Source organism: Arvicanthis niloticus, chromosome 8 (genome assembly GCF_011762505.2).
Source record: "Arvicanthis niloticus isolate mArvNil1 chromosome 8, mArvNil1.pat.X, whole genome shotgun sequence".
NCBI lineage: Eukaryota > Metazoa > Chordata > Mammalia > Rodentia > Muridae > Arvicanthis > Arvicanthis niloticus.
In genome coordinates, this window is record NC_047665.1 from 37298382 (window position 1) to 37320882 (window position 22501).

Sequence of the window (22501 nt, forward strand, 5' to 3'; positions counted from 1 at the left end):
CAACACACTTCCCACCAGCATGCCACCTTCCCATGTGGACATTGCTTCCCAGGAAGAAAACATCGACTACATGGCATGACAGCGAGCAAGCTCTCTGGATGTTTCTTTATGGGTGTTGATGCAAGTCCCTAATGCACTACCCTTACAAACATACAGTTACTAAACATACAGTTTATGGTGATCTTCTTATCCCCTGGACATTAGACTCTTTACACCTGGCTATAATCTTTCAGTATTTTCAGTATTTTGATTCCTACTTTATAGATGGACAAACTAAGGATAAAGAGAGTTAGCATAACTTGTCCAAAATGACCCAGCTTAACCAACTTTAGATGCACATGAAAAAAAAAAAAAAAAAAAAAAAAAAAGACATGGCTGATGGAGAGGCATTCATGGCACTCATTCTTCAGAGGATACAGCAAAGTCAGGCCTGGATTCTTGACTAGTGGAAATTGTGAGTTAATTCTTTGTGGTCTTTTAAATGACTGCATGTTGATGATTTCTTAGGCAGTGATAGACAATTTAAAAGTGGCTTTTTAAAAGACTGTAAACCACAATGTGATCCTTCTATGGCTTTAAATCCTGCTTCAGTTCCCCATGTGGAATACAGAATGAAACCCAAAGTCTATCATCATCATCAGGTTGGTAGGATCTAAACTCACCTAGGTGGTAGGCCCTTGGACCATTTTGTAAAGTTTTTTTTTTTTTTTTTTTTTTTTTTTTTTTTTTTTTTTTTTTAGATAAGTTAATTGAAGTGGAAAGACCTGCCTTGGATGTGGACAGCACCTTCCACTCATGGGCTGAGGTTCTGGTCTGAATACAAGGAGAGAAGGCACTCACCGCTAGCACGTCCTTGCCATGATGGATAGCATCCCCTCAAATGGAGCCAGGTATTTAACAAGTAACAAGAAAGGTAACCACAGCACCATTGCTAACAAGATCTTAGTGAGCCAACCCTTGATAGATCTCTGCTATCTTCAGGGCTTCTCTCCAGTTCCTTAAACCTTCACAGCCTTTTCCTGGCTCATCACTGACCACTGGCATCTTTAGTACATCTGTGTCCCAGTGATCTTTCTCATCCCCACTTGTCTTCCAAAGCACTGACCGTTCTTTGCCTGTCTCTCTGTCACTAATCTGTGAGCTCATGGGGCAGGGACCATTTCTGCCTTACACACTGTGTCCCAGGCCTAGACAATGGAAGATGGATAACTCTGCATTCTGAAGCAGTCCCTGACTCTTCAATCATTTTACTTCCCTTGTCAACCTGGCTTATCTCCAACGGAAGAGCCTTTGCGCACATCCAAATAGCAGTGGCCATTCATTCACACTCAATTAAAAAGTCCCAGACTATATCCAGTCCCTCAGGCCCTTTGTCCCTTTCCTGTCCTCTCACTTCTGAACTTCCTAACAGCTTGATCTCAAGATGCCTAGAACCTCTACCTTGAATAATATTGCAGATACTGAATGAAGTGTTATGGTTTCAAACAGTGCTGCATTTCCTGTGTTCTGGGAAAAGAGGCTAAAGGAGTGAGCACTGCATGATGGGACTCCCCAAGGTATTGTGTTTAGCTTCACCTTGGGGATGCTTAACTCCTCAACCTGGGGCAGAACTGAAATTGCGAATAAGTAGGAAGTGGGTTGAGCAAGGTGCCTCTTTGAGTTGACTCCCTAGGCAGGGAGCCAGTGTGTGGATGATGGAAGGGTGGATCCTGAACACAGAGCAGTTTCCTCTTTGAACTGGGATCTGTCCTGGGTAACTTTGCAGCCTCCATGGGTCCTAGCACAAACCATCCTCAGACAGCAGGTAAGAGCATGAGTTATGGACGAGGAATCATAGGTCTAACAAGACAGAAGGCATTCCTGATGGGGCCACGTGGTTCGCATGCAAGTGATTTGTCCAACAGGGCAACCAAATTAAGAGCACACACCAGAAGCCAGGTATCTCCATCCAAAGCTCTACAGCAGGCATCTCCACCCACTGTCTCTGCTGAGATCTCCAGAGTCCCCATTCTTGAATGGGGTGGATTTCTCCTTATTCCTACTCTCTCTTATGGTGCTATTTACCGCTCCCTAAGCAGAATTCTTACATTCTCTAAACTTCTCTGAGCAGAGCATTCATATCTGCCAAGGGCATTCTTATGACCTTACCCAGGGAAATAATGAAGCACAGATCTGTCCTGTTCATGGAGGCAGGGGTACCATAGGAACCTGCCTACTAGGAGACAGTTGCATTTCCTTATGCCAGCAGAAAAGAATGGTTCCTGAAGCAATTTGCTTAATGGTCCACTTTAAGATAAACGATCTGTCCCCTCAATTTCTGACCCTCCACTTTTAACATGAAGGAATCTAGACTACATTCATTCCTATGATATTGCACCCAGATCTGTATGTAGGTTGTGCCAAAGCTATATTGGTAAAACAAAGCAAAGCAAACAAACACCATCCATTTATAATAAGACTTATGCTTTCAACTCCAGGCCTCAAGTTCAAAGTAGGAACCTTGTCACGGTTACTGTCACCACTTAACACTGTCACACTGTCATGGGCGTCTCTCTTATCTCAGATGGAGAACTCTGAAGACATGAATATGTTCCTCACTCACGTGGAAACAGAGGAAGCTCAAATGAGGGAAATGTGGGCCGGCTGCCTGCCTGGATTGAGTATCAGTGCTTTTAGAACAGGGCTGTCTTGAAATGTTGAATTCCGCTTTGAAGGAGCTAAGTGACCTCAATAGGCAAAAAGCAGAAGAGTGACATGCAAAATCTCTTAAGTAAAAATGTGTTGACTTAAAAAGAAAAGAATGGTTCCTTAGAACACAGTTAAGCCCACCTCCTCACGTCATTCCTCATCAAGAATACTCACAAATAAAAATGGCAGCTACTAGCAGTGAATGGTTGAGTGAGACCAGTATCAGGTAGTGGCTGGGGGAAGGCCACTGCAGTCACCTGACCTGCTCAGGCGGGTGGTCCTGGAGATGAGTAAGTGAGGTGCGCTATAGGAAAGAGGAAGTGCTCTGGGTGCTATGGGAACGGCTTTATTTTTGGTAGCACGAAACTGTGTTTTAACTTCAGCAGTGCCGATAAGTTTGCCTTTTCAAAACAGCAAGGCTGTGTCACTCTTATTCTGGAGCATTTTAAAGATGTTTAGCTAACAGAATCAGCCCAGTGAGCCTGATCGAGACTTAATAAATACACTTTTCATCAGGAGAAAGAAGAAAAGCATCCAAAGCTGATTTGATTTCCCAATTTAGAACTCCAGCTATGTAGCTCATTCAGCATATGCCTAAGGAATGCCTGGCGTTGCCAAGCGAAGCTGCTGCTCTGGTCGGAGTCTATGAGGAACTCAGCTCTAGCTACCTTTTGTGTTTCATGTCTCTGTGTATCTCGTGCCTGTGACGCCGGTGACTTCTGGCTTCTACTCTTGGCCTAGTTGACAGTTCCTGGAGAGGTGATCTAGGCTTCCTTCCTAACTGGGATGCCTCAGGTACACAAAAGGAGCAGAGTTCATAACCTCATGTTGAAGTCCTTTCTCTAATCATGTGACCCTCGCTTAGAGACATTCAGCTGTCCCAGTGCTTGGCTATATTGTAGCTTGAGTTGAGATAGGTTTACTTTAGTTGACATAGGTTCTCACTCAAGTAGTCCAAGTTGGTCTTGAATTCCCAAAATACCCAAATATGACCTTCTGACCCTCCTGCTTCTATCTCCTAAGTGGTAGAACTACAGGCATGAGCCATTATGCACATTTTATGCAGTTCTGGGGTTTGAACACAGGGCTTTGTGAATGCTAGGCAAGCCACAATCCCAGCTCTGGGTCTGAGACTGTTTTCGTTTTGTTGTTGAGACAGGGTTTCCCTGACTGTCCTGGAGCTCAATTTATAGACTAGGCTGGCCTTGAACTCAGAGATCCTCCTGCCTCTGTCTTCTGAGTGCTGGGATTAAAGGTGTGCGCCATTCCTGTCTTTGGTTCTGAGACTCTTGAACCCCTTTATCACACAACCTCAGGAGGCATTAGGAGTGTGTTTTCAGAAGCCTTCCCAGATGGGTCCCCACCTTGCTGCCACCCTCACAGGCAGGGGACAGTCCCTAGAAGGACAGTCCATTTGAAGTTGAGAGACCTTAGTTCTGTCTCGCTGCTGAGGAGGAACTTGGCTAATCAAGCAAGGCCTCCATGTCTCATCTGTCATATGAAGAGTCTGGATAGCCAGGTCACCACACTTCCTTTTTTTTTTTTTTTTTTTTTTTTTTTTTTTTTTTTTTTTTTTTTTTTTCTTCTGTTGTTTTACTCAGGCCGATCCATTGCTTAGAAATTCTTAACTGAGTCTCTATCACGTTTCCTCCTACCATTGAACTTTATCTCTAAAACCGCCCCTGGTTTCGAAAGCCCTGTTTCAGTCTCGTTTCCATCACGCCACTGGTCTTTTTTATAGGTCCTCTATCCCCTGAACACAGATCCATACACATCCCTGCCTTCTGGGAGAGCTGGTTAGCACACTTCTCACTATCAATAAGCTGTGTGTCGGGAGCTATGCTTTGTGCCATGAACAGTGTAAAAAGCTCCATATTGATGTGTCTAGAGGAAGGGGAGCATGTGCTTCCCTGCTGGCTTCTGCCACCTTCCCCAGAAGAGACCCCTGCCCCAAGCCAGCATTTATGGGCACTGGAACAGCTCCTGTGGAAGTTCTCATCACTAATAGGACTGCAGGGAGCCAGGCCTCCTATGCATGTCTGGTGCCTCTGATAAGGTCCTCATAGAAGCAGACATCTCGGGCATTTCCTTCCCATTGTTGCACGTATTTGCTTTTGCAATGGAAACATTCTTGGTCAACACTGTTGTCATATTGGTATGTCCCAGAAACAAGTTGCTCAAAGGTATGGAAGTCAGGCCAAAGAGTTCAGGCAAATTACCCTAAGCCTATGCCCCATCTACAGGTCTAGCTTCTGCACTGAGTGACTAGAAGGCTTCAGAGGCACAAACAACTGGATGTTCAGAGCTGACGGGAAAAAATATGCTTCAAGTAAAAAAATTTCCTCTTCAGAAATTTTACATCATATTTTTGTACATGATTATTACATAATATAATATAGACACCTTGAGGTCTATATATACATAATATTATACTATATACCATAATTTTGACCAATATTCTATGCTTCTCTATTTTCTAAGAGAATTCTTTAACATTAAAAAAAAATACAATGTAATGGTCCCAAGATCATTAGACCATTTTATGCTTTTTCATAATACTAAAGCCAAGCATGGGGCGCACACACAGTATACAGGAGGGCAATGCAGGTGAATTTCCATAAGCTTGAGGCCAGACTGGAGTTTCTAGCTAGCCAGGGCTATCTCAAAAATAAACAAACAGACAGGCACTGTGGAGGTGGCTCTGTGAGTGAATGCTTGCTATGCAAACGTAAGGAAGTGAATTTGGATTCCAGCACATGTGTAAAATCCAGATGTGGCAGCACTGCCCTGCAACCCCAGTGCCTGGGAGATGGAGACAAGAAGATCCTGGCACTCACTAGCCAGCTAGTCTAACTGAAGCACTGAGCTACGGGTTCAGTAAGAGATGTCTTACTGAAGAATAGGAGAATTAGGAGAATAACAGAGGAAGAAAGTTGATATTCACCTCTGGTCTTCACATGTGCTTGCTCTGGAGAGAACACACATGCACCCATGCACCCATGCATGCACATACACACATTGAGGCTGTTGCAGACCTTGAAAGGGCTTTGATAAACCTTAGGGTCCTCAGATTTTATTCTCAGAACCAGCAACAGAGACTGACCAAGATTTCGGCAGTATGTTAAATCGACAATTCTTTTCAATTCTGAAGCCCAAGAGGTACAAAGTGAAGCATATTCTTTTAATTGAAAAGTGTTAGGACACAACAGAACAGATATAAAATATTTCAACATGCAAGTAGAAGTGGTTGGGAACTATTGGTATCTGTAAGCAGAGTGCCAAGAACTAGGTAGGCGGGCACTTTTGTTACTAAGGTTGGAAATAAACTTTTCCTTCCTTTTATGAAGCCATCGGAGGCACGGTATAAAGAAAACCATCTTTAAGTCCTCCAAGGTGATGCATGTAGTGCTCCCAGATGGATGCTGTTAGTCCCAGGCTTTCAGTTTGGCTACTTCCTGTTTGGTCTCATTCCTCACACTCCTTTCTCTGCCCCGGGCTCATAGTGAATAGCCTCCTTCAAGGTATGAATTCCAGACTATTCCTCATAAGGCCATCTTGGGCTGGCTGTGTCCCTTTATAAAGGATAACCTCCTCCCACCCCCGTGGAGAATAGCCTCTATCTACTTCCTTTTGCTCCTTTGGTCCAGAAGTTGCTCCGTAATGCTGTTTCTGGCTCCTAAACACATGTACCCCCCACCCCCCACCTCTGTGATTCACCTCTTTATTAAATGAAACTTCTGATTATTCCAAATTTTGGCTTTCCTGATGGATACTCATTAAGAATTACATACCGGGCTGGTTAGATGTACTTGTTCTAAAAGCATAAGGAACGAAGTTCAGTCCTAGGAACCCTTCTAAAGAAGCTCATTGTGGTGGTGCACACTTGTAATCCCACTGCTTTGGATGCTGAGACAGGCATATCCTGGGGCCAGCCTACCCAGTGCTTGGAAAGCCTGAGGAACCTCAAGCCTATGCTAGTGACTGATGAGACGCCATTCGTCCACAGCCATTGCAAACAGGTGAGTGTGGGTAACCCTTATCACTAGCACACAACAGCCTAGGTTGATGGAGCTCAGAGCAGGGCTGAACACAATGCCTGGAATCGGCTGGAAAGAGATTGTGGAGGACTATGGGAAATCTGCATAGAGAAGGAAAGCTATAAAGAAAATAGGACCGAGAAGAGATGGGATTTACCTGTCAGTCATGTATTAAAACTGATAAAAAGCTTTCCCTCCACCGAATACTGTGGGTTATTTGACGCAGTAGGAAGAATAACCAGTTAATCCAGTCCCTCAAGCCTCTCCAGGGTAAGGCTGGCTCCAAGAGATTAGGGACCAAAATGATTGCTGAATGACCTTCTGTGAGTAGTTTGCATCTGAGGTCAATTTAAAAATATACTTGTTACTTTAGAAAGAGAACTCTTTAAAATCTCTAATCCTTCATTTTTTAAATATTTCTTATTCAGGTGGCCCTTTGCTGTAAATGGACTTTCCTCTTCTTTTCCACTTCAGGTCAGGGCTGTTTTTCCTTGTAATTTTGTTTAATCCCTTTTCCAGTTCGGCAAAGGTCTCCCAAAGACCAGGCCCTTTCTAATTCCCGAATTTGAGCCCTTTATCGCCAGAGGTGGATTTTGGAGGAATGATAGGGACAGCCTACTGATGAGACCCTTACCTCTAGCAGCTAACCTTTCTGTCTTCATGGATCTTACTTAGAAGTGTGATTTCCATTTGGCTGCATGGAGGTTAAGTGAGTTGTCACTATTCAAGCAAAGCACAGCTGGAGAGAGCTAGAAGTACCTCAAAATGACTTAAAACACAGGGGGACCCATAGGAAAGAGCCTACTGAGGCTTCCCCACCATCCCCACTACTTGTCTATGCCTCCATTCTCACAGGAAAGTGAACCTCTGAACCCAGTTGTCTGCTTTTGTCCTGGAGGATTGGAACCATTAGCAATCCTAACTAGCTTCAAGATCTAGCATCTTTTTCCTTTAGAAAGTCCCTGTCACAGCCCACACCTCTGCCAGCTAACACATGTGATGCAAAATCAGGATGCTGGGTATCAGATCCATCCCAAGGGCTCTGCACAGCTTCACTTTGCAGAGGTTCAGGTGGAAATCTATCCCCTTCGGAGACTTTGGTTAGCAGTGGGAGCGAAGAGGCCCTGGCTCAGTTCCCCTCTTCCCTTCGTTGCTCACATACAAATCCCTGGTGGCTTCACATAGGAGCTATGACAACAGGACAGAACATTGTTGCCCTCCATAATTAGCCAGGCAAAGGAGGGTGCTGTGATGGCAGCGCTCTCAGCTCATAAATTATTCACGCAGCTGAAGTGCAATGCTTGTCACGTTCAAAATAGGTCGTTCATGCTTGAGCTGTTAGAGCTGAAAATTTCACAGCAACGGTAATAAAGCCAAGGACATTGGTTTAAGCAAATCTCCAAAGAAAGTGGCTTCTGCCAGCAATCCTGTAGCAAGCATCTTCTACTGAACCCAGCTATTTTCATTAGGCAGTAGGGAGAGGCCGAAACAGCTGTCTTCTGGCAGGGCTGAAGCTGGGGATGGATGGAAGGCTCTATTTCAGCCTCTTCTTTTGTGGACTCTGCTCCAAAGAGCCTCAAGAGGCTACTTGAGAAAGATAAATGTGAACACCTGCTCCAGTTTGCTCCCTGCACACACAGATGATGCTAAACCAGAATAAGGATCAGCCCTTGGCAGATTCTAAATAGTCAACCTCTCTGCCTTGGATGCCGAATTTACAGAGGAATTCAACTCCCACAGCTGAAGGCCTGGTGTCCTGGAGGTTCGGACCTGATTCTCAGACATATGGGCCTCTTCCGGAACCAGAATGCACTGGCCTTTTGTCCAGCAGTAGATACGTTATTCAACAAAAGTGCTTGCTGATGGAAAAATACTGGACTGTCTATTTCAGAATTTGGGAGAGTTCCTGGTATGGTAATAGGTTTAATTTTTTTTTTTTTTCTAGGCTACAAAGAGGAAGGGGACTATAGCTCAGTGACAAAGTACTTGCCTAGAGCTCCCCTTAAGGTTCTCAGTTTGATAGCCAGCACTGAAAAAGTAACATGCTCCAACACAAAGCCCCGATGCAAAGGACTGTCTTACAGAAAGATTACAATGAAGGGAAGCAATTGAAAACAGCATGTGGAGTATGAGTTGAACATGAGGGAATAAGCTGGTTGCTGCCTCTTTTGACTGTTAAGTGGATGTGTGACTTAAGGAAGAGAAAAAGGGAGAGTTCAAAAACAGGGAGACACTCCGCCCCCCAGCTTACTTCTTTGAGGTGAAATAAATCAATAATGCCTGTAGGACTCCTCCAGCAGAGAGTCTATGAGGTACAGCCTTGGACCCAAAGGGCCGAAGGGCAAGCACTAGAACTGGGTATGTAGAGCATCAAAGACTGTGAGTGTGTTCAGAGGCAATTTGTATGCACACTTCTACAATTAGCAGATATATGGCACACAGCTCCCAGTGATACAAAGCTCTCACACCTGCAGGTGACAGCTCCAATACTTGCACAACATATTCTAGCCCTTTCTGCCTCGCCTTTCTGTGACCCTCTCTGGAGAGTTTCCAACAGTTAGTATTGCATTGCTGAACTCCTGGTCTTCTGGGACAGTCTATAGAGATTTCCATAGCCTAAATTCCTACAAACTAGGGGTACATCTATGGATAATCTTTATGTGTATCTGTGCTGCTTTACAGTCAACATCTCAACAGATATTTCTTGAGTTTCTACTGTTTTGAGTACTTAGAGGACTTCCCAAAGCCATCTACAATTTCTATAAGCTTGACTGTCCACACCTGGCTCTGGTCTCCTCAGCCCATGCTGGCTCCCCCAACCCCCACCAGCTCTCTCAACAGCCATCATCATCTCAAGAAAGATCAGTGTTACCCTTCAAGATATTCAAGCCCAACTTGGTCTCATTTTTGCCTACTCATTCCACTAGACATATTCCTGACTCAAGCACAATAGGGTCTTGTAGAATTTCTACCAGCTGTCATCTGTATTTCTCTAATGGCGTTCCAACTGGTTGCTTGCCTTTGTTCTCTCTCTCTCTCTCTCTCTCTCTCTCTCTCTCTCTCTCTCTCTTTCTTTCTTTCTTTGTCAGAACCTGTGTGTTCCAGGTCCCAGGCTGACCTAGAGCTCATTATATAGCTAAGGATGACCTTGAATTTCTGATTCTTTGGTCTCCATCGCTTGATCACTAGAATTACAGACATGTATTACCATGCTAGGCTTACCAAATGCAGGGCTTCCTGCATGCTAAGCAAGCACTCCACCAACTGAGGTGCATGCTGAGTCCTTCTTTACTGTCAAGGGAAAGGCCAGAATGTGCCTTTTAGAAGGTAGGTAAAGAAACATCATTCAGCTGAACACTGGCCAATGAGCCCCAACTCATACAAAGTAAAAACCCGAGTCTTCACACACCCTATACGGCTTTGCAAGTAGTGGAGCGCCTCAAGCCCCAAGTACTGGGATCTCATCAGCTACTCTCCGCTGTTCCCGCTGTGCTGCAGACACAGTGGCCTCTTTGCTATTCCTGGAACACACTCCCTTTAGACATCCACAGGGCCAGACTTCGACTTCCTTTAAGCTTCTGCCATTTGTCAGCCACTCCCTCCTGGGCGGCCATGCCTGATCCTTCCCATCCTGCACCTCATTTGTCAACAACACGTCTCTCCCCCAACATGGGGCATTTCTGCATCTTTTTCTGTCTGTGTCTCCCCTCTTGAACACTGTGTGACTTCACCAGACCTGGGACTTTATTGTAGTCACTACTGGATCCCAGGAGCCAGAATAGAACTGGGCCCAGCATATGGCAGGCTTCCAATGACAGTCTTTCAATGGTGGAAAAATAGTTCATAAGTTCTCCAGGAGACCACATCTGCCATGGGTGTCATTCCTCTCTCGAGCCCCCATGAGGGCTAATCACAAAACATTTATGCAGAGATCCTGACACTTGTTCCCAATTAGGCAGGAATTCATAGAAAGAATCCCATTATCTAAAGCTTGCAGATGCAAAAGTCCTGGCAAGGGCAAAGTTATTCTCAAGAGAAACACTTGTGCTCCACCCTTCAGCCATTGGGCTATTGAAAGGATGGGTCCCAGGAATCCCATGCTGAGGGAAGGGACTATAGGAGGACCTTGCCTCCCAGGAAGAGTTCTGCACAGTGCTGACAATTTACTAAACTACCTTGCAAAACAGACAGAAATTGAGACAAGATGGGTCAGTGATGGTCCAGGACCACCCCTTGACCAGGACTGCTAAACAGCTTATACTTCTATTTAACTAAAATCCCCATGTCTCTGCCCCTGAAGCCAGATTGAGGGTCATTAGACCTCTTTGTTCCTGCTCAGTATGGCTATATTGAATAAATATTGTTTCTCTGCTTTTTGCTCTGACTTGTCTCTATAAGTATTGGGGATTAGTGGTCATGAATACTTGGTGAGGTAGGCTGCCAGACCCAAGACTTTGACCCTAAGACTTCAGTAACACCAGGAAGAATGATATTGTTCTAAGATTGTGTTGGATCGAGTCCATCGTGATCAGGGCCAAGTCCCTAGAATGAAGTTTGTCTTATGTGAAAGTTTGGTTCTTTTATGTTAGAGTTATGAGGTTCAAGAGAAAAGCTGCACAGAATTCTGAACTAAGGTTTCAAATCCTGATATGTATATACATATCAAAATACTGACATGCATATACATATATGTTTATATATGTACACATAAATGGTTGCAGTAAAACTTGCATAATATAGCATTTAGCATCTTAGTCCGTAAGTGAAGAACACTTGATGCTCTTTCAGAAGACTAGAGTTGTGTTTCCAGTAGACATGCTGGGCAGCTGTAACTCCAACTCTAGGGGCCCTGACACCCCCTGCTAGCTTCCTGTGGCATGTACACTCAGGGGCACACTCACATGAGACCCCCTGCTAGTTTCCTGTGGCATGTACACTCAGGGGCACACTCACATGGCACCCCCTGCTAGCTTCCTGTGGCATGTACACTCAGGGGTACACTCAAGTAACTAGCAATTTTCAATGCATAGTTCAGTACGCTTGTTTCCAGTATCCTGCATCCAATCTCCAGAGCTCCTTGCTTTGCAAAACCAAAACTGAGAGCCTTTTAAACAATATTATTCACTTTTTATTTTTTATATCTTTTAATATATATCTTATATCTTTAAAAATGTCTTTTAATAATTCACTTTTTATCCCAGCCCAGGTAAGTACCGACTTATTATTTCAATGGACTTGATGACTGTAAATTCATCATGTAAGTGGAATCATGTGGCATTTACAGTTGTTGAGATTGATTTACTTCCCATAATATGATATCCTTAAGATTTAAACACACTGGGGTTCATTATTTTTGAAGACCAGCTAATACTCCATTGTCTGCGCACACTACATTTTGTATCTCCATTTTCCTTCAATGCTTGAGTTGTTTAGTACCTTTTGGGCACCGTGAATAACACGGTTATTCATGAGTACAAATGCACAAACATCTCAAGACCTCGCTTTCCATTCCTGCATATGCAGTTGTGGGGTACCCAGATCATATGGCAACTCCATTCCTAAGGCTTTGAAGAGCTGTTACTCTGTTGCCCACAGCTGTGGTACCCCTTGGATCATTTGGATTCCCACCAACAGCGCACAAGAGAGTTTCCTGTCTTTTTAGTAGCAATGTTTTCTTCCCTGGTAGCCTGTGAGAACTGTCCAGAGATGCTTAATAGAAATAGACATTCCTGATTCTTCCAGCACTTAGCAACAGGGGGCCTGTAACTCTCTCTCTATGCATGTGTGTGCTGACGTTAGCTTTCTCTTGTCATGTCTATTTTGCAAAGGCTTCTTCATTCTCAAATTAACATGCACATGAGCAGACATGCACGGATCTGCCTCACAGAATGGGGGTAGTGGAAGAGAGCTGGTACTGTGTGGGGGTGATAAAGACAGGGCTAACTCTGTGTAATTCATTAACAGAAAGATATTGTGGGTTCAGTCTTATTTCTTTGGAAGATGTTGCATAAGATCCAGCACACCACTTCTTGGTAAACTGGGGCATCTCAGTATGAGAGAGCACAGAGGAAGACAGCTTGGAATTGTTTCTGCACATCAGCCATTTGTCACAAGGAGGTCCCAGGGACCTGTGAACCCAGAGTCTAGGGGAGATAGAAATCTGAGAGGAGTAATCAGGAAGACCCCTGAACCCCTCATACGTGACATCTCCTTCCAACTACTTTATCACTGGAGTGGGAGAAGAGAGCACTGGTCCTCCTGTGTTTCTTCTCTTTCACAATATGGGTTTCTCTCTCCTCCCCAACCCAGGACAGTCTGTAACGCAGTACTAACTTGTTAAAATCGCCTTCCCAAGTGGTATTAAAAAGCAACACAGTATGATGACATGAATTTCCTCTAAGAGAAAATAAAATTAAGCCCAGGGGATAAATCCTCCTCACATGGGAACTTTCTAGAGAGAAGGCACAGATGTAAAACCTGTGCTACAGAAAAAGGTACTTAAGAAACTCAGTGACCCAAAAAAGAGGCAGAATGACTTGAAAGGGGCTGGAGGGTCAGCTCAGCAGTTTAGAGGACTTGCAGAAGACCAGGGTTCAGTTCTCACCATCCATTTTGGGCAGCTCACAACCACCTTTAATTCCAGTTTCAGGAAATCCAACACCTCCTGGCCTCCTAGGGCACCTGCACACATAGTGTACATATAGTCTTCCAGACAAATACACATAAATAAAAAAATAAGCATGAAATGACTTTGAAATTAATGGCCTACATAGACCAGAGACCAGCAGGCTATTTTTCTCTACAGAAGAAATTAGTAAATATATTAGGCATTGTGAGTGGTAGAGAGGTTAAAAAATGAGAAAATGATCCAGAAACACACAATGATAAAAGAAACAGCAGTTCACATAGTTCTTACTGACAAATTGAAAATACGGCAGTAATCAAGAATTTCTAGTAATAGCATTCTCTTAAGACAAGAATAGAATTCTTTGGGATAATGTTTTGTTTACTTGAGTTTGAGATGGGCGACTCTTATCATCATGTCAGCTATAGATGTTAATCTGGGGAAGCCATTCCCATATGGCAGAAGCAGAAGCAGGCAATAGGCTGCCTTTGGCCTGAAGGCTAAGGCTTGTCAACCCCTGGTCAGACCAAGAGCACTGCAGAAAGCCACTGACTCACTGTGAGTAGTTCTGATGACTCAGTGTGTGTGTGTGAGTGTGTGTGTGTATAAATGCACGTACAAGTACTTGTATGTGTGTGTGCACGTGCAGAGACCAGAGGTCAGTGTTGGATGTTTTCCTCTACCTTATTTTTTAGATAGTCTATCACTCAACCTGCCAATCACCAATCTGTCAAGCTGGGTGGCCAATGAACCCTAGCAATCCGGTTCTGATTTGTCTTGCTGTAGTGGGTGCCATTTCCAGCCTCTCTAACCAGTCATTTGTTGTGGTCAGAACTGGTGGGTGATGCTTTGTAAACTCCTTTTGGTCAGTTCCCACCTAAAGGATCAGTACGAGCTCTATTCATCTGCTCTTTTGTTTCTTGTAGTAGGAGTAGCACTTAGCAAGCAAATGTTTGTCATCCTGAACATGAGTTCATGAAAACAAATTGTCAAGGTTTCCTTTGGGAAAGCTAGAAGTAAAAGTGAAATCCTGAGGGAACATTATAGAGGATTCATTGAGAATCTTAATTGTTGTTCTAAAAGCCCAAAATATATATTAAATGTGTACCAACTTTGTACTAGAGGTGTTTTTAAATAAATATGTAAAGTTTAGACTTTCTCAAGTTACTTTTGTAAAAGCACTTAGTTGAGTTATGATGGGAGAGGCAGTCACTGTGATGTCAACCAAGGAAATATTTACCAAGAAATAGGTTCAAACACTGTTAAGAATACTGTTAAAGATGGGGTTCTTCGCTGTTGGCATTTCTGAAAGAAATGAGGGCCTCTCCACAGTAGTGGAATGTTGGAGTACACTGTGTGAAGTTGTGACTGTCCTTCCTCATCTACCTAAGGCATTCTCTGATTGCCTTTAATAAAAATCTGATGGTCAATTAGCCATGTAGGAAGTGGAAGGTGGGACTTCCTGGGAGGGAGAAGGAATTCTGGGAAGAAGAAAGAGGATGGCCTTTCAAGAGGAGACATGAGAGGAGATGATGTGTCTATGGGCCTGGAAGGTATAGCTAGCGATGTGACTGGGTAGAGCTAGGTGGTCAGGTTAGCTTAGATAAGCTAGTTGAGAGTCTGTCTAGCTAAGGCCTAAGCTTTGAAATATTAAAAAGTCTCTGTGTGGTTACTTTGGAAACTAGCTGGATAAGGAATAATCACTACTACCTTAATTTCCAGCATTAATTAATATATACAAGATATTAATAATCTGTTTACAGTGCTGTCATAGTATGCATTGCTTTAGACAAGGAATGAATTTTCAGATGGAGATCAGATCAATGAAAGCAAGAGAAAATAGAGATGCAATCACAAACTCATTATGTGCTGAGCACTGGGTTATTATGAGCTCTACTTCAGCCACATGGTGAAAACCAGATAGTAGCCAGGCTTCAGCTTTTGAGTCCGAGTGCACTCTATATTCCCAGGAAGCTTCTGAGGGCAGCAGTCTCAATGGCTCTGCTCTCATCAGACCAGGGGTCTCACTAAGCCAGCTCTTGATGGTTTGTGACAATGGCCAAGAGTGGAAGAGGGGAACTGAACTGAACAGTATGTCAGGACAGCTGAGAAGACCAGAGAGATAATGAACAACTTCTAGGTAGGAAGCCATTAAGGCTTTTGAGTTATCTTATACACTTTCTTTTAACTTGGACAACTTTTTTGAGAGACAAACATCAGCATGACCACTACCATTATTATTTTTAGTACCACCACCATAATCATTACTACTACCATTACCACCACTACACTGCTGCCACAGCCACTGCCGTCAGCATCACCACCACCACCACCACCACCACCTCCACCACCACCACTACCATCATGGCAACCACTGTCATCATCCTAACTACCACTACCATTATGACTATCACCACTATCATTACCACCACCACCATGATCATCACCACTACCACACCACCATGAGCATTAGGACAACAACCATCATCACCCCCACCATAATCCCCATTACCACCAATATCTTGTCTATCACTGTCATTATCATGACTATCATTATCAACAGTATCACCACCATCAGCACTACCACCATGATTACCATAGTGACTACAACCATTAAATATCATCACCACCATCATCACTAAAACCACTGCCATCTTCATCGTCACTATCCTCATAATCCCCACTAACATCATTGCCACCACTATCACCAGCACCAAGATCATGACTCCATTACCGTCACGATTACCACTGCCATCACCATCATCGTCACCATCATCATCACAACAGCCACCATCAGCTCCATCAGCACCACTATCCCCACCAGGACTACCATTGTCCTCACCACTGTCCTCATCTTCACCAAGTGATGATGTCACCATCATCACCATCATCACAGTCATTATCATTACCACTGACATCAGTATTCTCATCATTCACACAGGGAGCAGCTTAGTGCTGCCTTACCTGAGTTTTAAGCCTGCGTGCTAAAAAGTCCACAATCTAAGAATAGCTGTGGCATCAGACTCTCTGTGTACAAGGTACTTTCTGCAGCACTATGTCTGCAAAAGTGCTTCCTCTCGGAGCCATTTGCTGATGAGCGTGTGATGTCACATACTCTCAGAATAGCAATGCTTTTTTTTTAAAAGAAAGATTTTTGTGCTTTATGATTTTATGATTTTAAACATAGTTAACTCTACTCAATAGATACATGGACTCAAGTAAATAGCTTTAATCAAAGAGAAAGGAAAGGCTAGACTCACAATTTATTTCAACATCTTAGTCATAATAACTACTTAATAATCACTTTCTCTTTTCCTTTCCCTTCCTCCTTTTCTCCCTCCCCCCTTCTTACTCCTTTATTGTCCTCTCTTGTCTGTAGTGGGTATGTACAGAGGTTTAGTTTTCAAGACAAGTTCTGTAAATAAATGCTCAAATATATCTTCCAGTCTTCCTAAAATGTTCAGACTTTCCTGGCTGTTCACAAAATATTAAAATAAACATTTGGCATGCCCAGCTTGTACTATCAAGCCCCTTTTAGCATCAGCAGATCTAAATAGGTCACTGTGAGGTCACTGGAGGCCATAAATCAGAGGGTAGACTGGTGGCTGAGCTGGCCTGCATAGCTTTAGTTCAGTGTGCTATTTTGGTTTGTGCCCCTGAAATGACACCATCTTGCTGGCACCAGCCAAAGAAAGCTTCCTAGACATCTATGGGAAGAGAATGTTCAGTAATCCAAGGCCGAGGTCACACAGGCATGAATAACTGTGGGGAGGCCTGCGTCTGCTCTGGAGCCTGTGAGAGAGCAGGGAAATGATTTCCATCCAAACAGTTTATCCAGGAACCCAGGCTGGAAACGGATCCAAACAGTCTTGGCAAATGGTGAAAGAAGAGAGTAACCAATTCTTCTCACTCCGTCAAACTAGGACAGCCTCTTCCTGCCTGCTTTCCAATCCCATGTGGGTCCACTTGAGAACCCCAGATATTTTTGAGAAAGATTAAATGCAGTCAAGTGACAATGATCATATGTGTTTATACAATGTGGAATAATCACAGAGCACCCCCCAACAGTTTGCCAAGGCTTATGTTCTATATCCCTTACTTCTGTGAAGTTTCAACCAGTGTGAGAGTCCTAGATTTATTGCTTTTATATATAATCTTAGTTTAGTTTTCTTTCCTTCCTTCCTCCCTCCCTCCCTCCCTCCCTCCCTCCCTCCCTCCCTCCCTCCCTCCCTCCCTCCCTCCTTCCTTCCTTCCTTCCTTCCTTCCTTCCTTCCTTCCTTTTCATCTGTCCTCCTGACAATCTGTTATGAGGTAAAGCATCTCAAAGTCCAGGAAAGGAGTCAGAGACAGCCCCTGCTCCCACCGTTAGTCCCACAAGAAGATTCAGCTACACAACTATAACATATGTGCAGAGGGCCTAGCTCAGTCCCATACATGCTCCCTGATTGGTGATTCAATCTCTCTGAGCCTCTGTGAGCCCAGGTTGGCCGATTCCTTGGGTTTTCTTGTGATGTTCTTGAGCCCTCTGGCTCCTACAATCCTTTCTCCCCGTCTTCTGCAGGATTCTTCGAGCTCCACCCAATATGTGGCTGTGGGTCTCTGCATTTGTTTCCATCAATTGCTGGATGAAGCCTCTCAGATGGCTATTGGGGTGGGCACCAATCTATGAGTACTGCAGAATAGCACTAGGTATCTTTTTTTATTTTTTTTTTTCTGGGTATCTTTGGTTCTATCTTAGGTCTCTGGGATATCCAGTCTCTGAGTCCCGACCCTCCATGTGGTGTCAGGGGTAAGCTCCTTTTCTTGGTGTGGGGAAACACGTAGTTTTATAAACAGTCTACATAGAGAGACAAAACTTGGCTTGCATCCTAATTACAATGTGTTGATACATTTTGAGATCCTTTTGCTCTGAGGTAAAGTTCCCTTTGGAAGGGAAAGCACACAGACCAACTTTCTTTTTTTTTCTTTTTAATGTTTATTTTGACTGTATGTATGGGTATTTTGTCTACACACCACATGTGTGCCTACCAGAGGAGGGTGTCAAAACCTCTGGTACTGGAGTTAACAGATGTTTGTGAGCGATTATGTAGGTGCTGGGAATTGAACCTGGGTACTTTGCAAGAACAGCAAGTACTCCTAACCCCTGAGCCATTTTTTCATCCCCAAGACTGACTGTCTTGGGGAAAGATGATACTTATTTTTAAAAAATGAGTGAATTTATTCTAAGCACCTGCTAGTCTCTTAAGTCTTGAGCGCTACAGGCATCCAGTTCCTCTCCATCTAGATGTCTTCTCCCCCACCCCTTAATTTATGTATTCACTTTACCAAAGTCCTCATCCCTCCTCACACAGCCCTCCCCCCTCTCCTCCACTGAGAAGGGGCAGGTATCCCTTGGGTACCACCCTACTCTGGCACAAGGATACACCTCGAAGCCTTCTTTGAGGAGACTGAAGAAGCTCCTCCAGGATAGGACAGGTGTGTGCCCCTGCTACCATGTGCTCTACCAGCTCTGGGAACAGAAAGAGCTGGCAAAACTTTTGCAGTTGGATGTGGTCTTTAAGTGAGATCTCAAGAACTATGGGACTATAAGAACCCAAGCGATACTTTGTGCACACATTGTGAACTCATGGCATTTTACTGTTCCAATCATTGCACTGGACTGCAGCCATTGAGCAGTTCTGAAAATGGAAACAGCCAGACTGGGGCTTCTAAATCAAGAGGCAACCAAGGACGGCTAAGGTGCAACTTTCATGCTAACAGGCTGACTGTCCGCCACCTGAGAACTGAGTCTTCCTGCAGGATTAGTGTTCTCTTCTCTGAAAGATAATCCATAAAGTGGTGTCCACCACTGTCAAGGCCACCTGGCAATGACATGGATGAACGCCCTTTAGTCTGATAAGCATGAAACCACAGAAAGAAACAGCCAATAGTGCCAGCTGTTGGATTTTCAATTTTTCAATGCCTTAGTAATCAAATTACCTACTTTTTCAAGAAAGTTCATGTCTACCTGATAGTAACTGCCTTCCAATGACACAGTGAGGTTATGGACTGTCTAGAAAGCATTCCTAAGGCTGAGTGTGTGAGTGGGGGGGGTGTGGGGGGGGGAGGAGGGAGGGAAGAGAGGGGGAGGGAGGGAGGAGAAAGAAGAGAGAATCAGAGTTGTGAAAAAATGTTGGGTGTTATATGTAGGTAAACAGTCTCTCTCTCTCTCTCTCTCTCTCTCTCTCTCTCTCTCTCTCTCTCTCTCTCTCTCTCTCTGAATAACAGCAGACTAGCACACCACGCTGCTTCTTAGCTCTGTGAACCTTAACATTTTCTTTAACCACAGAGAACAAACAGGATCTCAGAGAGGCAGTGAGTAAACACCTTGTAGGCACTACTTACTTTCTTTTCCTTTCCAGATCTTTCTGCATCTGTACAAAACCTGTGACCCTGTATTTTTAGGCGGAAGATGTTTTCTTTTAAAAAAAAATGTGTCAGCTGTAAAGAAACAGGGTTGCCCTAACAACAAGCATCCCGAGTGGTTCCCTTCTGTGCGGGGGAAGATACTTACTGTGTGGGGACTGCAGTGCTTTCTTGGGCAGGTCAGAGAGCAGAAAGCCCAGGGAAACCTGAGTGGCCATGCACTTGAGGTGAAAATGGACTGATGGTGAGGTTTGGCAGAGAGCTGAGGTTTTTAGAAATGATATCTCAGCCAAGAGAGTCAAAGTGGGGTATGAGAGAGAGTGGGGGGATACGTATAAGCAAATTACAATATATACAAGTGTGTGTGAGAAAATAAAACCCATCATTTTATATGCTAGCTGAACTAATTTAACAGCAAAATAGAAACAAAACAAGAGGCCTCAGAGACTGTATAACTCCTGTGTTTTCAATACAGGCTCAAAGAGGATCAGTGACCTGACCATGTTCCTGCCCTGTACACGACAGGGGATAACAGAATCCCCATTCTATTACATCAGTGTGTATTTGCAAACAGCAGTAAGTACATTACTGTTCACAGAGTACTATTTTAAGAACTTTTCTGTAATAGGATTTAATCTGCACACAGTCCTAGGAGGTTTGTGCTCCATTTCCCAAGTGAGTAAACTGTAGAACAAAGGGGTTAAACAATCTGTTTGAGGTCACAAAGCAGATTAATGGACAAAACCCAGGCAGAGCCTGCACAGCACTTTTTAAAGTGAGATACCACTGAAAAACCAGATCCCACAGGAACTAGTAGGTAGCCATGACTGAAAACCAATGAAAGCATACTGATCGGTGTTCTCGGAGGATTCTCTCTAGTCTCTAAGGAGTAAGTCAAACAATATGATCCACGGAAGAACAAGACAAATAGTTCGGACCCTTAGATGAAGCTAAATCTGCACAAACAAATAGATGCTGCAGTCTCATGTTGCCATAGAGGAAACAGAAGTTGCATTGCAAAAAAACCAGCGTGAGGCAGAACTAGCACTCAAGTCTAAAACTGCTCTGAAATGACACCTGTCACTGAGGAGAAAACGGTGTTGAGTGGGACCAGTGGTTAAGAGCACGGGCTGATCGAGAGGACCTGGATTTGATTCCCAGCATTGACAGACATCTCGCAACTGTCTGTTCAGCCCATCCCAGGGGATCAGACACTCTCTTCTGATCTCCACAGACACACATAGTCTCACACAGGCATGTGACACACAGACAAAGATGCAGGCAAACAACCTGGACACCTGAAATAATAATTTAAAAAAGCCCTTATGACCTTGATAGCTGTGAGTGCTCAGCAGAAAGAGCTGCAGGTTCATGGAGTCCTAATTTCTGAAGGTCTTGCTAACCAACCTTTTTTTTTTTTTTTTTTTCCAGGATGGCTCCATGCATGATCCAGGGGTGTGCACTAACCTGTAGATGGCGCTCTTCAGCACCAGACCCAACTACAAAAGGAGAAAAATCCTTTTGGATAGGAAAATGTGGACTGGACATGTTAGAATGTCACCCCTGGAGGGAAAAGTGGCTGAAAACTATGAGATTATCCAAAGTAGGTGAATCTTTCTATTTGTAATCATTAACCTGGTTTCTAAGTAAGTAACCACCAACTCCAGGAGGGGAAGTCAAAGATCAGAACCTAAGACCCAACTTCAAAGCACCTGCTGCAGCTCCCAATGCCTGTCAGTCAAGCAAAGCAGCAGATGGAGACCCTAGTCACCAGCAGCGAAGCTCAACGGGAATCCCTCACACAGATGTGCACTGTGATAAAAACCCAAAACATGATTTCATCTTATTTTGTTTTGACTTTTTTTTTTCTAACATGAGCACACCGTGGAGACCAAGCTGGCCTTGAACTTGTCACCTTTTCTTCCAAAGTGTTGAGATCAGAGGCGTGTGCCAGCATGCCTGGCCTATATTATTATTGTCCAATATTATTTACATTTTCTTTTGAGACAATGTCTCTCGTAGCTCAGGCTGGCCTCGATGCACTATGTAGCTGAGGAATCCCTTGACTCCTGATCCTCCAGCCTCCACCCCCCCAGTGCTGGGATTACAAATGTGTGTCACGATGCCACAGTCATAAATTCCAATTTTAAATATTTCTGTGGCTAACACAAAATAAATGTAGCTAGTAAGCATATCCTAGGGGGCTGGAGCACAGGACTTCTCAGTACACATGCTTTTTTCTTACCTGGTTGAACTTGTAATGTTTAGGAGACAGGGTGCTTTCCCACTCCCACTATTTCTTTTACGTTACTTGACAGACTTAAAAAAAAAAAAATCTCAAACAAGGTATTTTATGAAAAATCTGAGATCCCCGAGTCCCAATTCTCATCCATTTAGGCAATTCCAAATTCTAGAAAGGTTTTTGCCTATGGCCCATCTCACTGCAGCAGTAGAATAAGACATCTGGAGGTTACTACCTACCTGTTTAAAACACTAAGCCTAATTGAACAGTTAACTGAAGATCTGCGAATTGAGATGGAAAGCTAAGCAATGCCAGATGACGTCAGGTGTGCCAGGATCACACACACACACACACACACACACACACACACACACACACACACACACAGGAAAAGAAAAATGAAGTATGACAGAACAAAGGGAGGGGGGTGGCCAAAGAGAAAGAGGGAGGAGGAGGGAGAAGAATCTAAGAGGAGAGGGGGATGAGGGGGAGGGAAGGGGAGGA

General features: G+C 43.9%; 1 protein-coding gene and 1 long non-coding RNA gene across 7 annotated transcripts in view; one reads left to right on the forward strand and one right to left on the reverse strand.

Annotated features, from left to right (window-relative positions):
* Window positions 1–22501, reverse strand: part of Ripor2 (RHO family interacting cell polarization regulator 2) — a 219954-nt gene that overhangs the window by 94936 nt on the left and 102517 nt on the right. The window lies entirely within an intron of this gene.
* On the forward strand, window positions 747–21648 carry LOC143443333 (uncharacterized). Its single transcript, XR_013112215.1, has 3 exons — window positions 747–890; window positions 20231–20331; window positions 21187–21648. It is a non-coding gene; the product is annotated as an uncharacterized LOC143443333 (long non-coding RNA).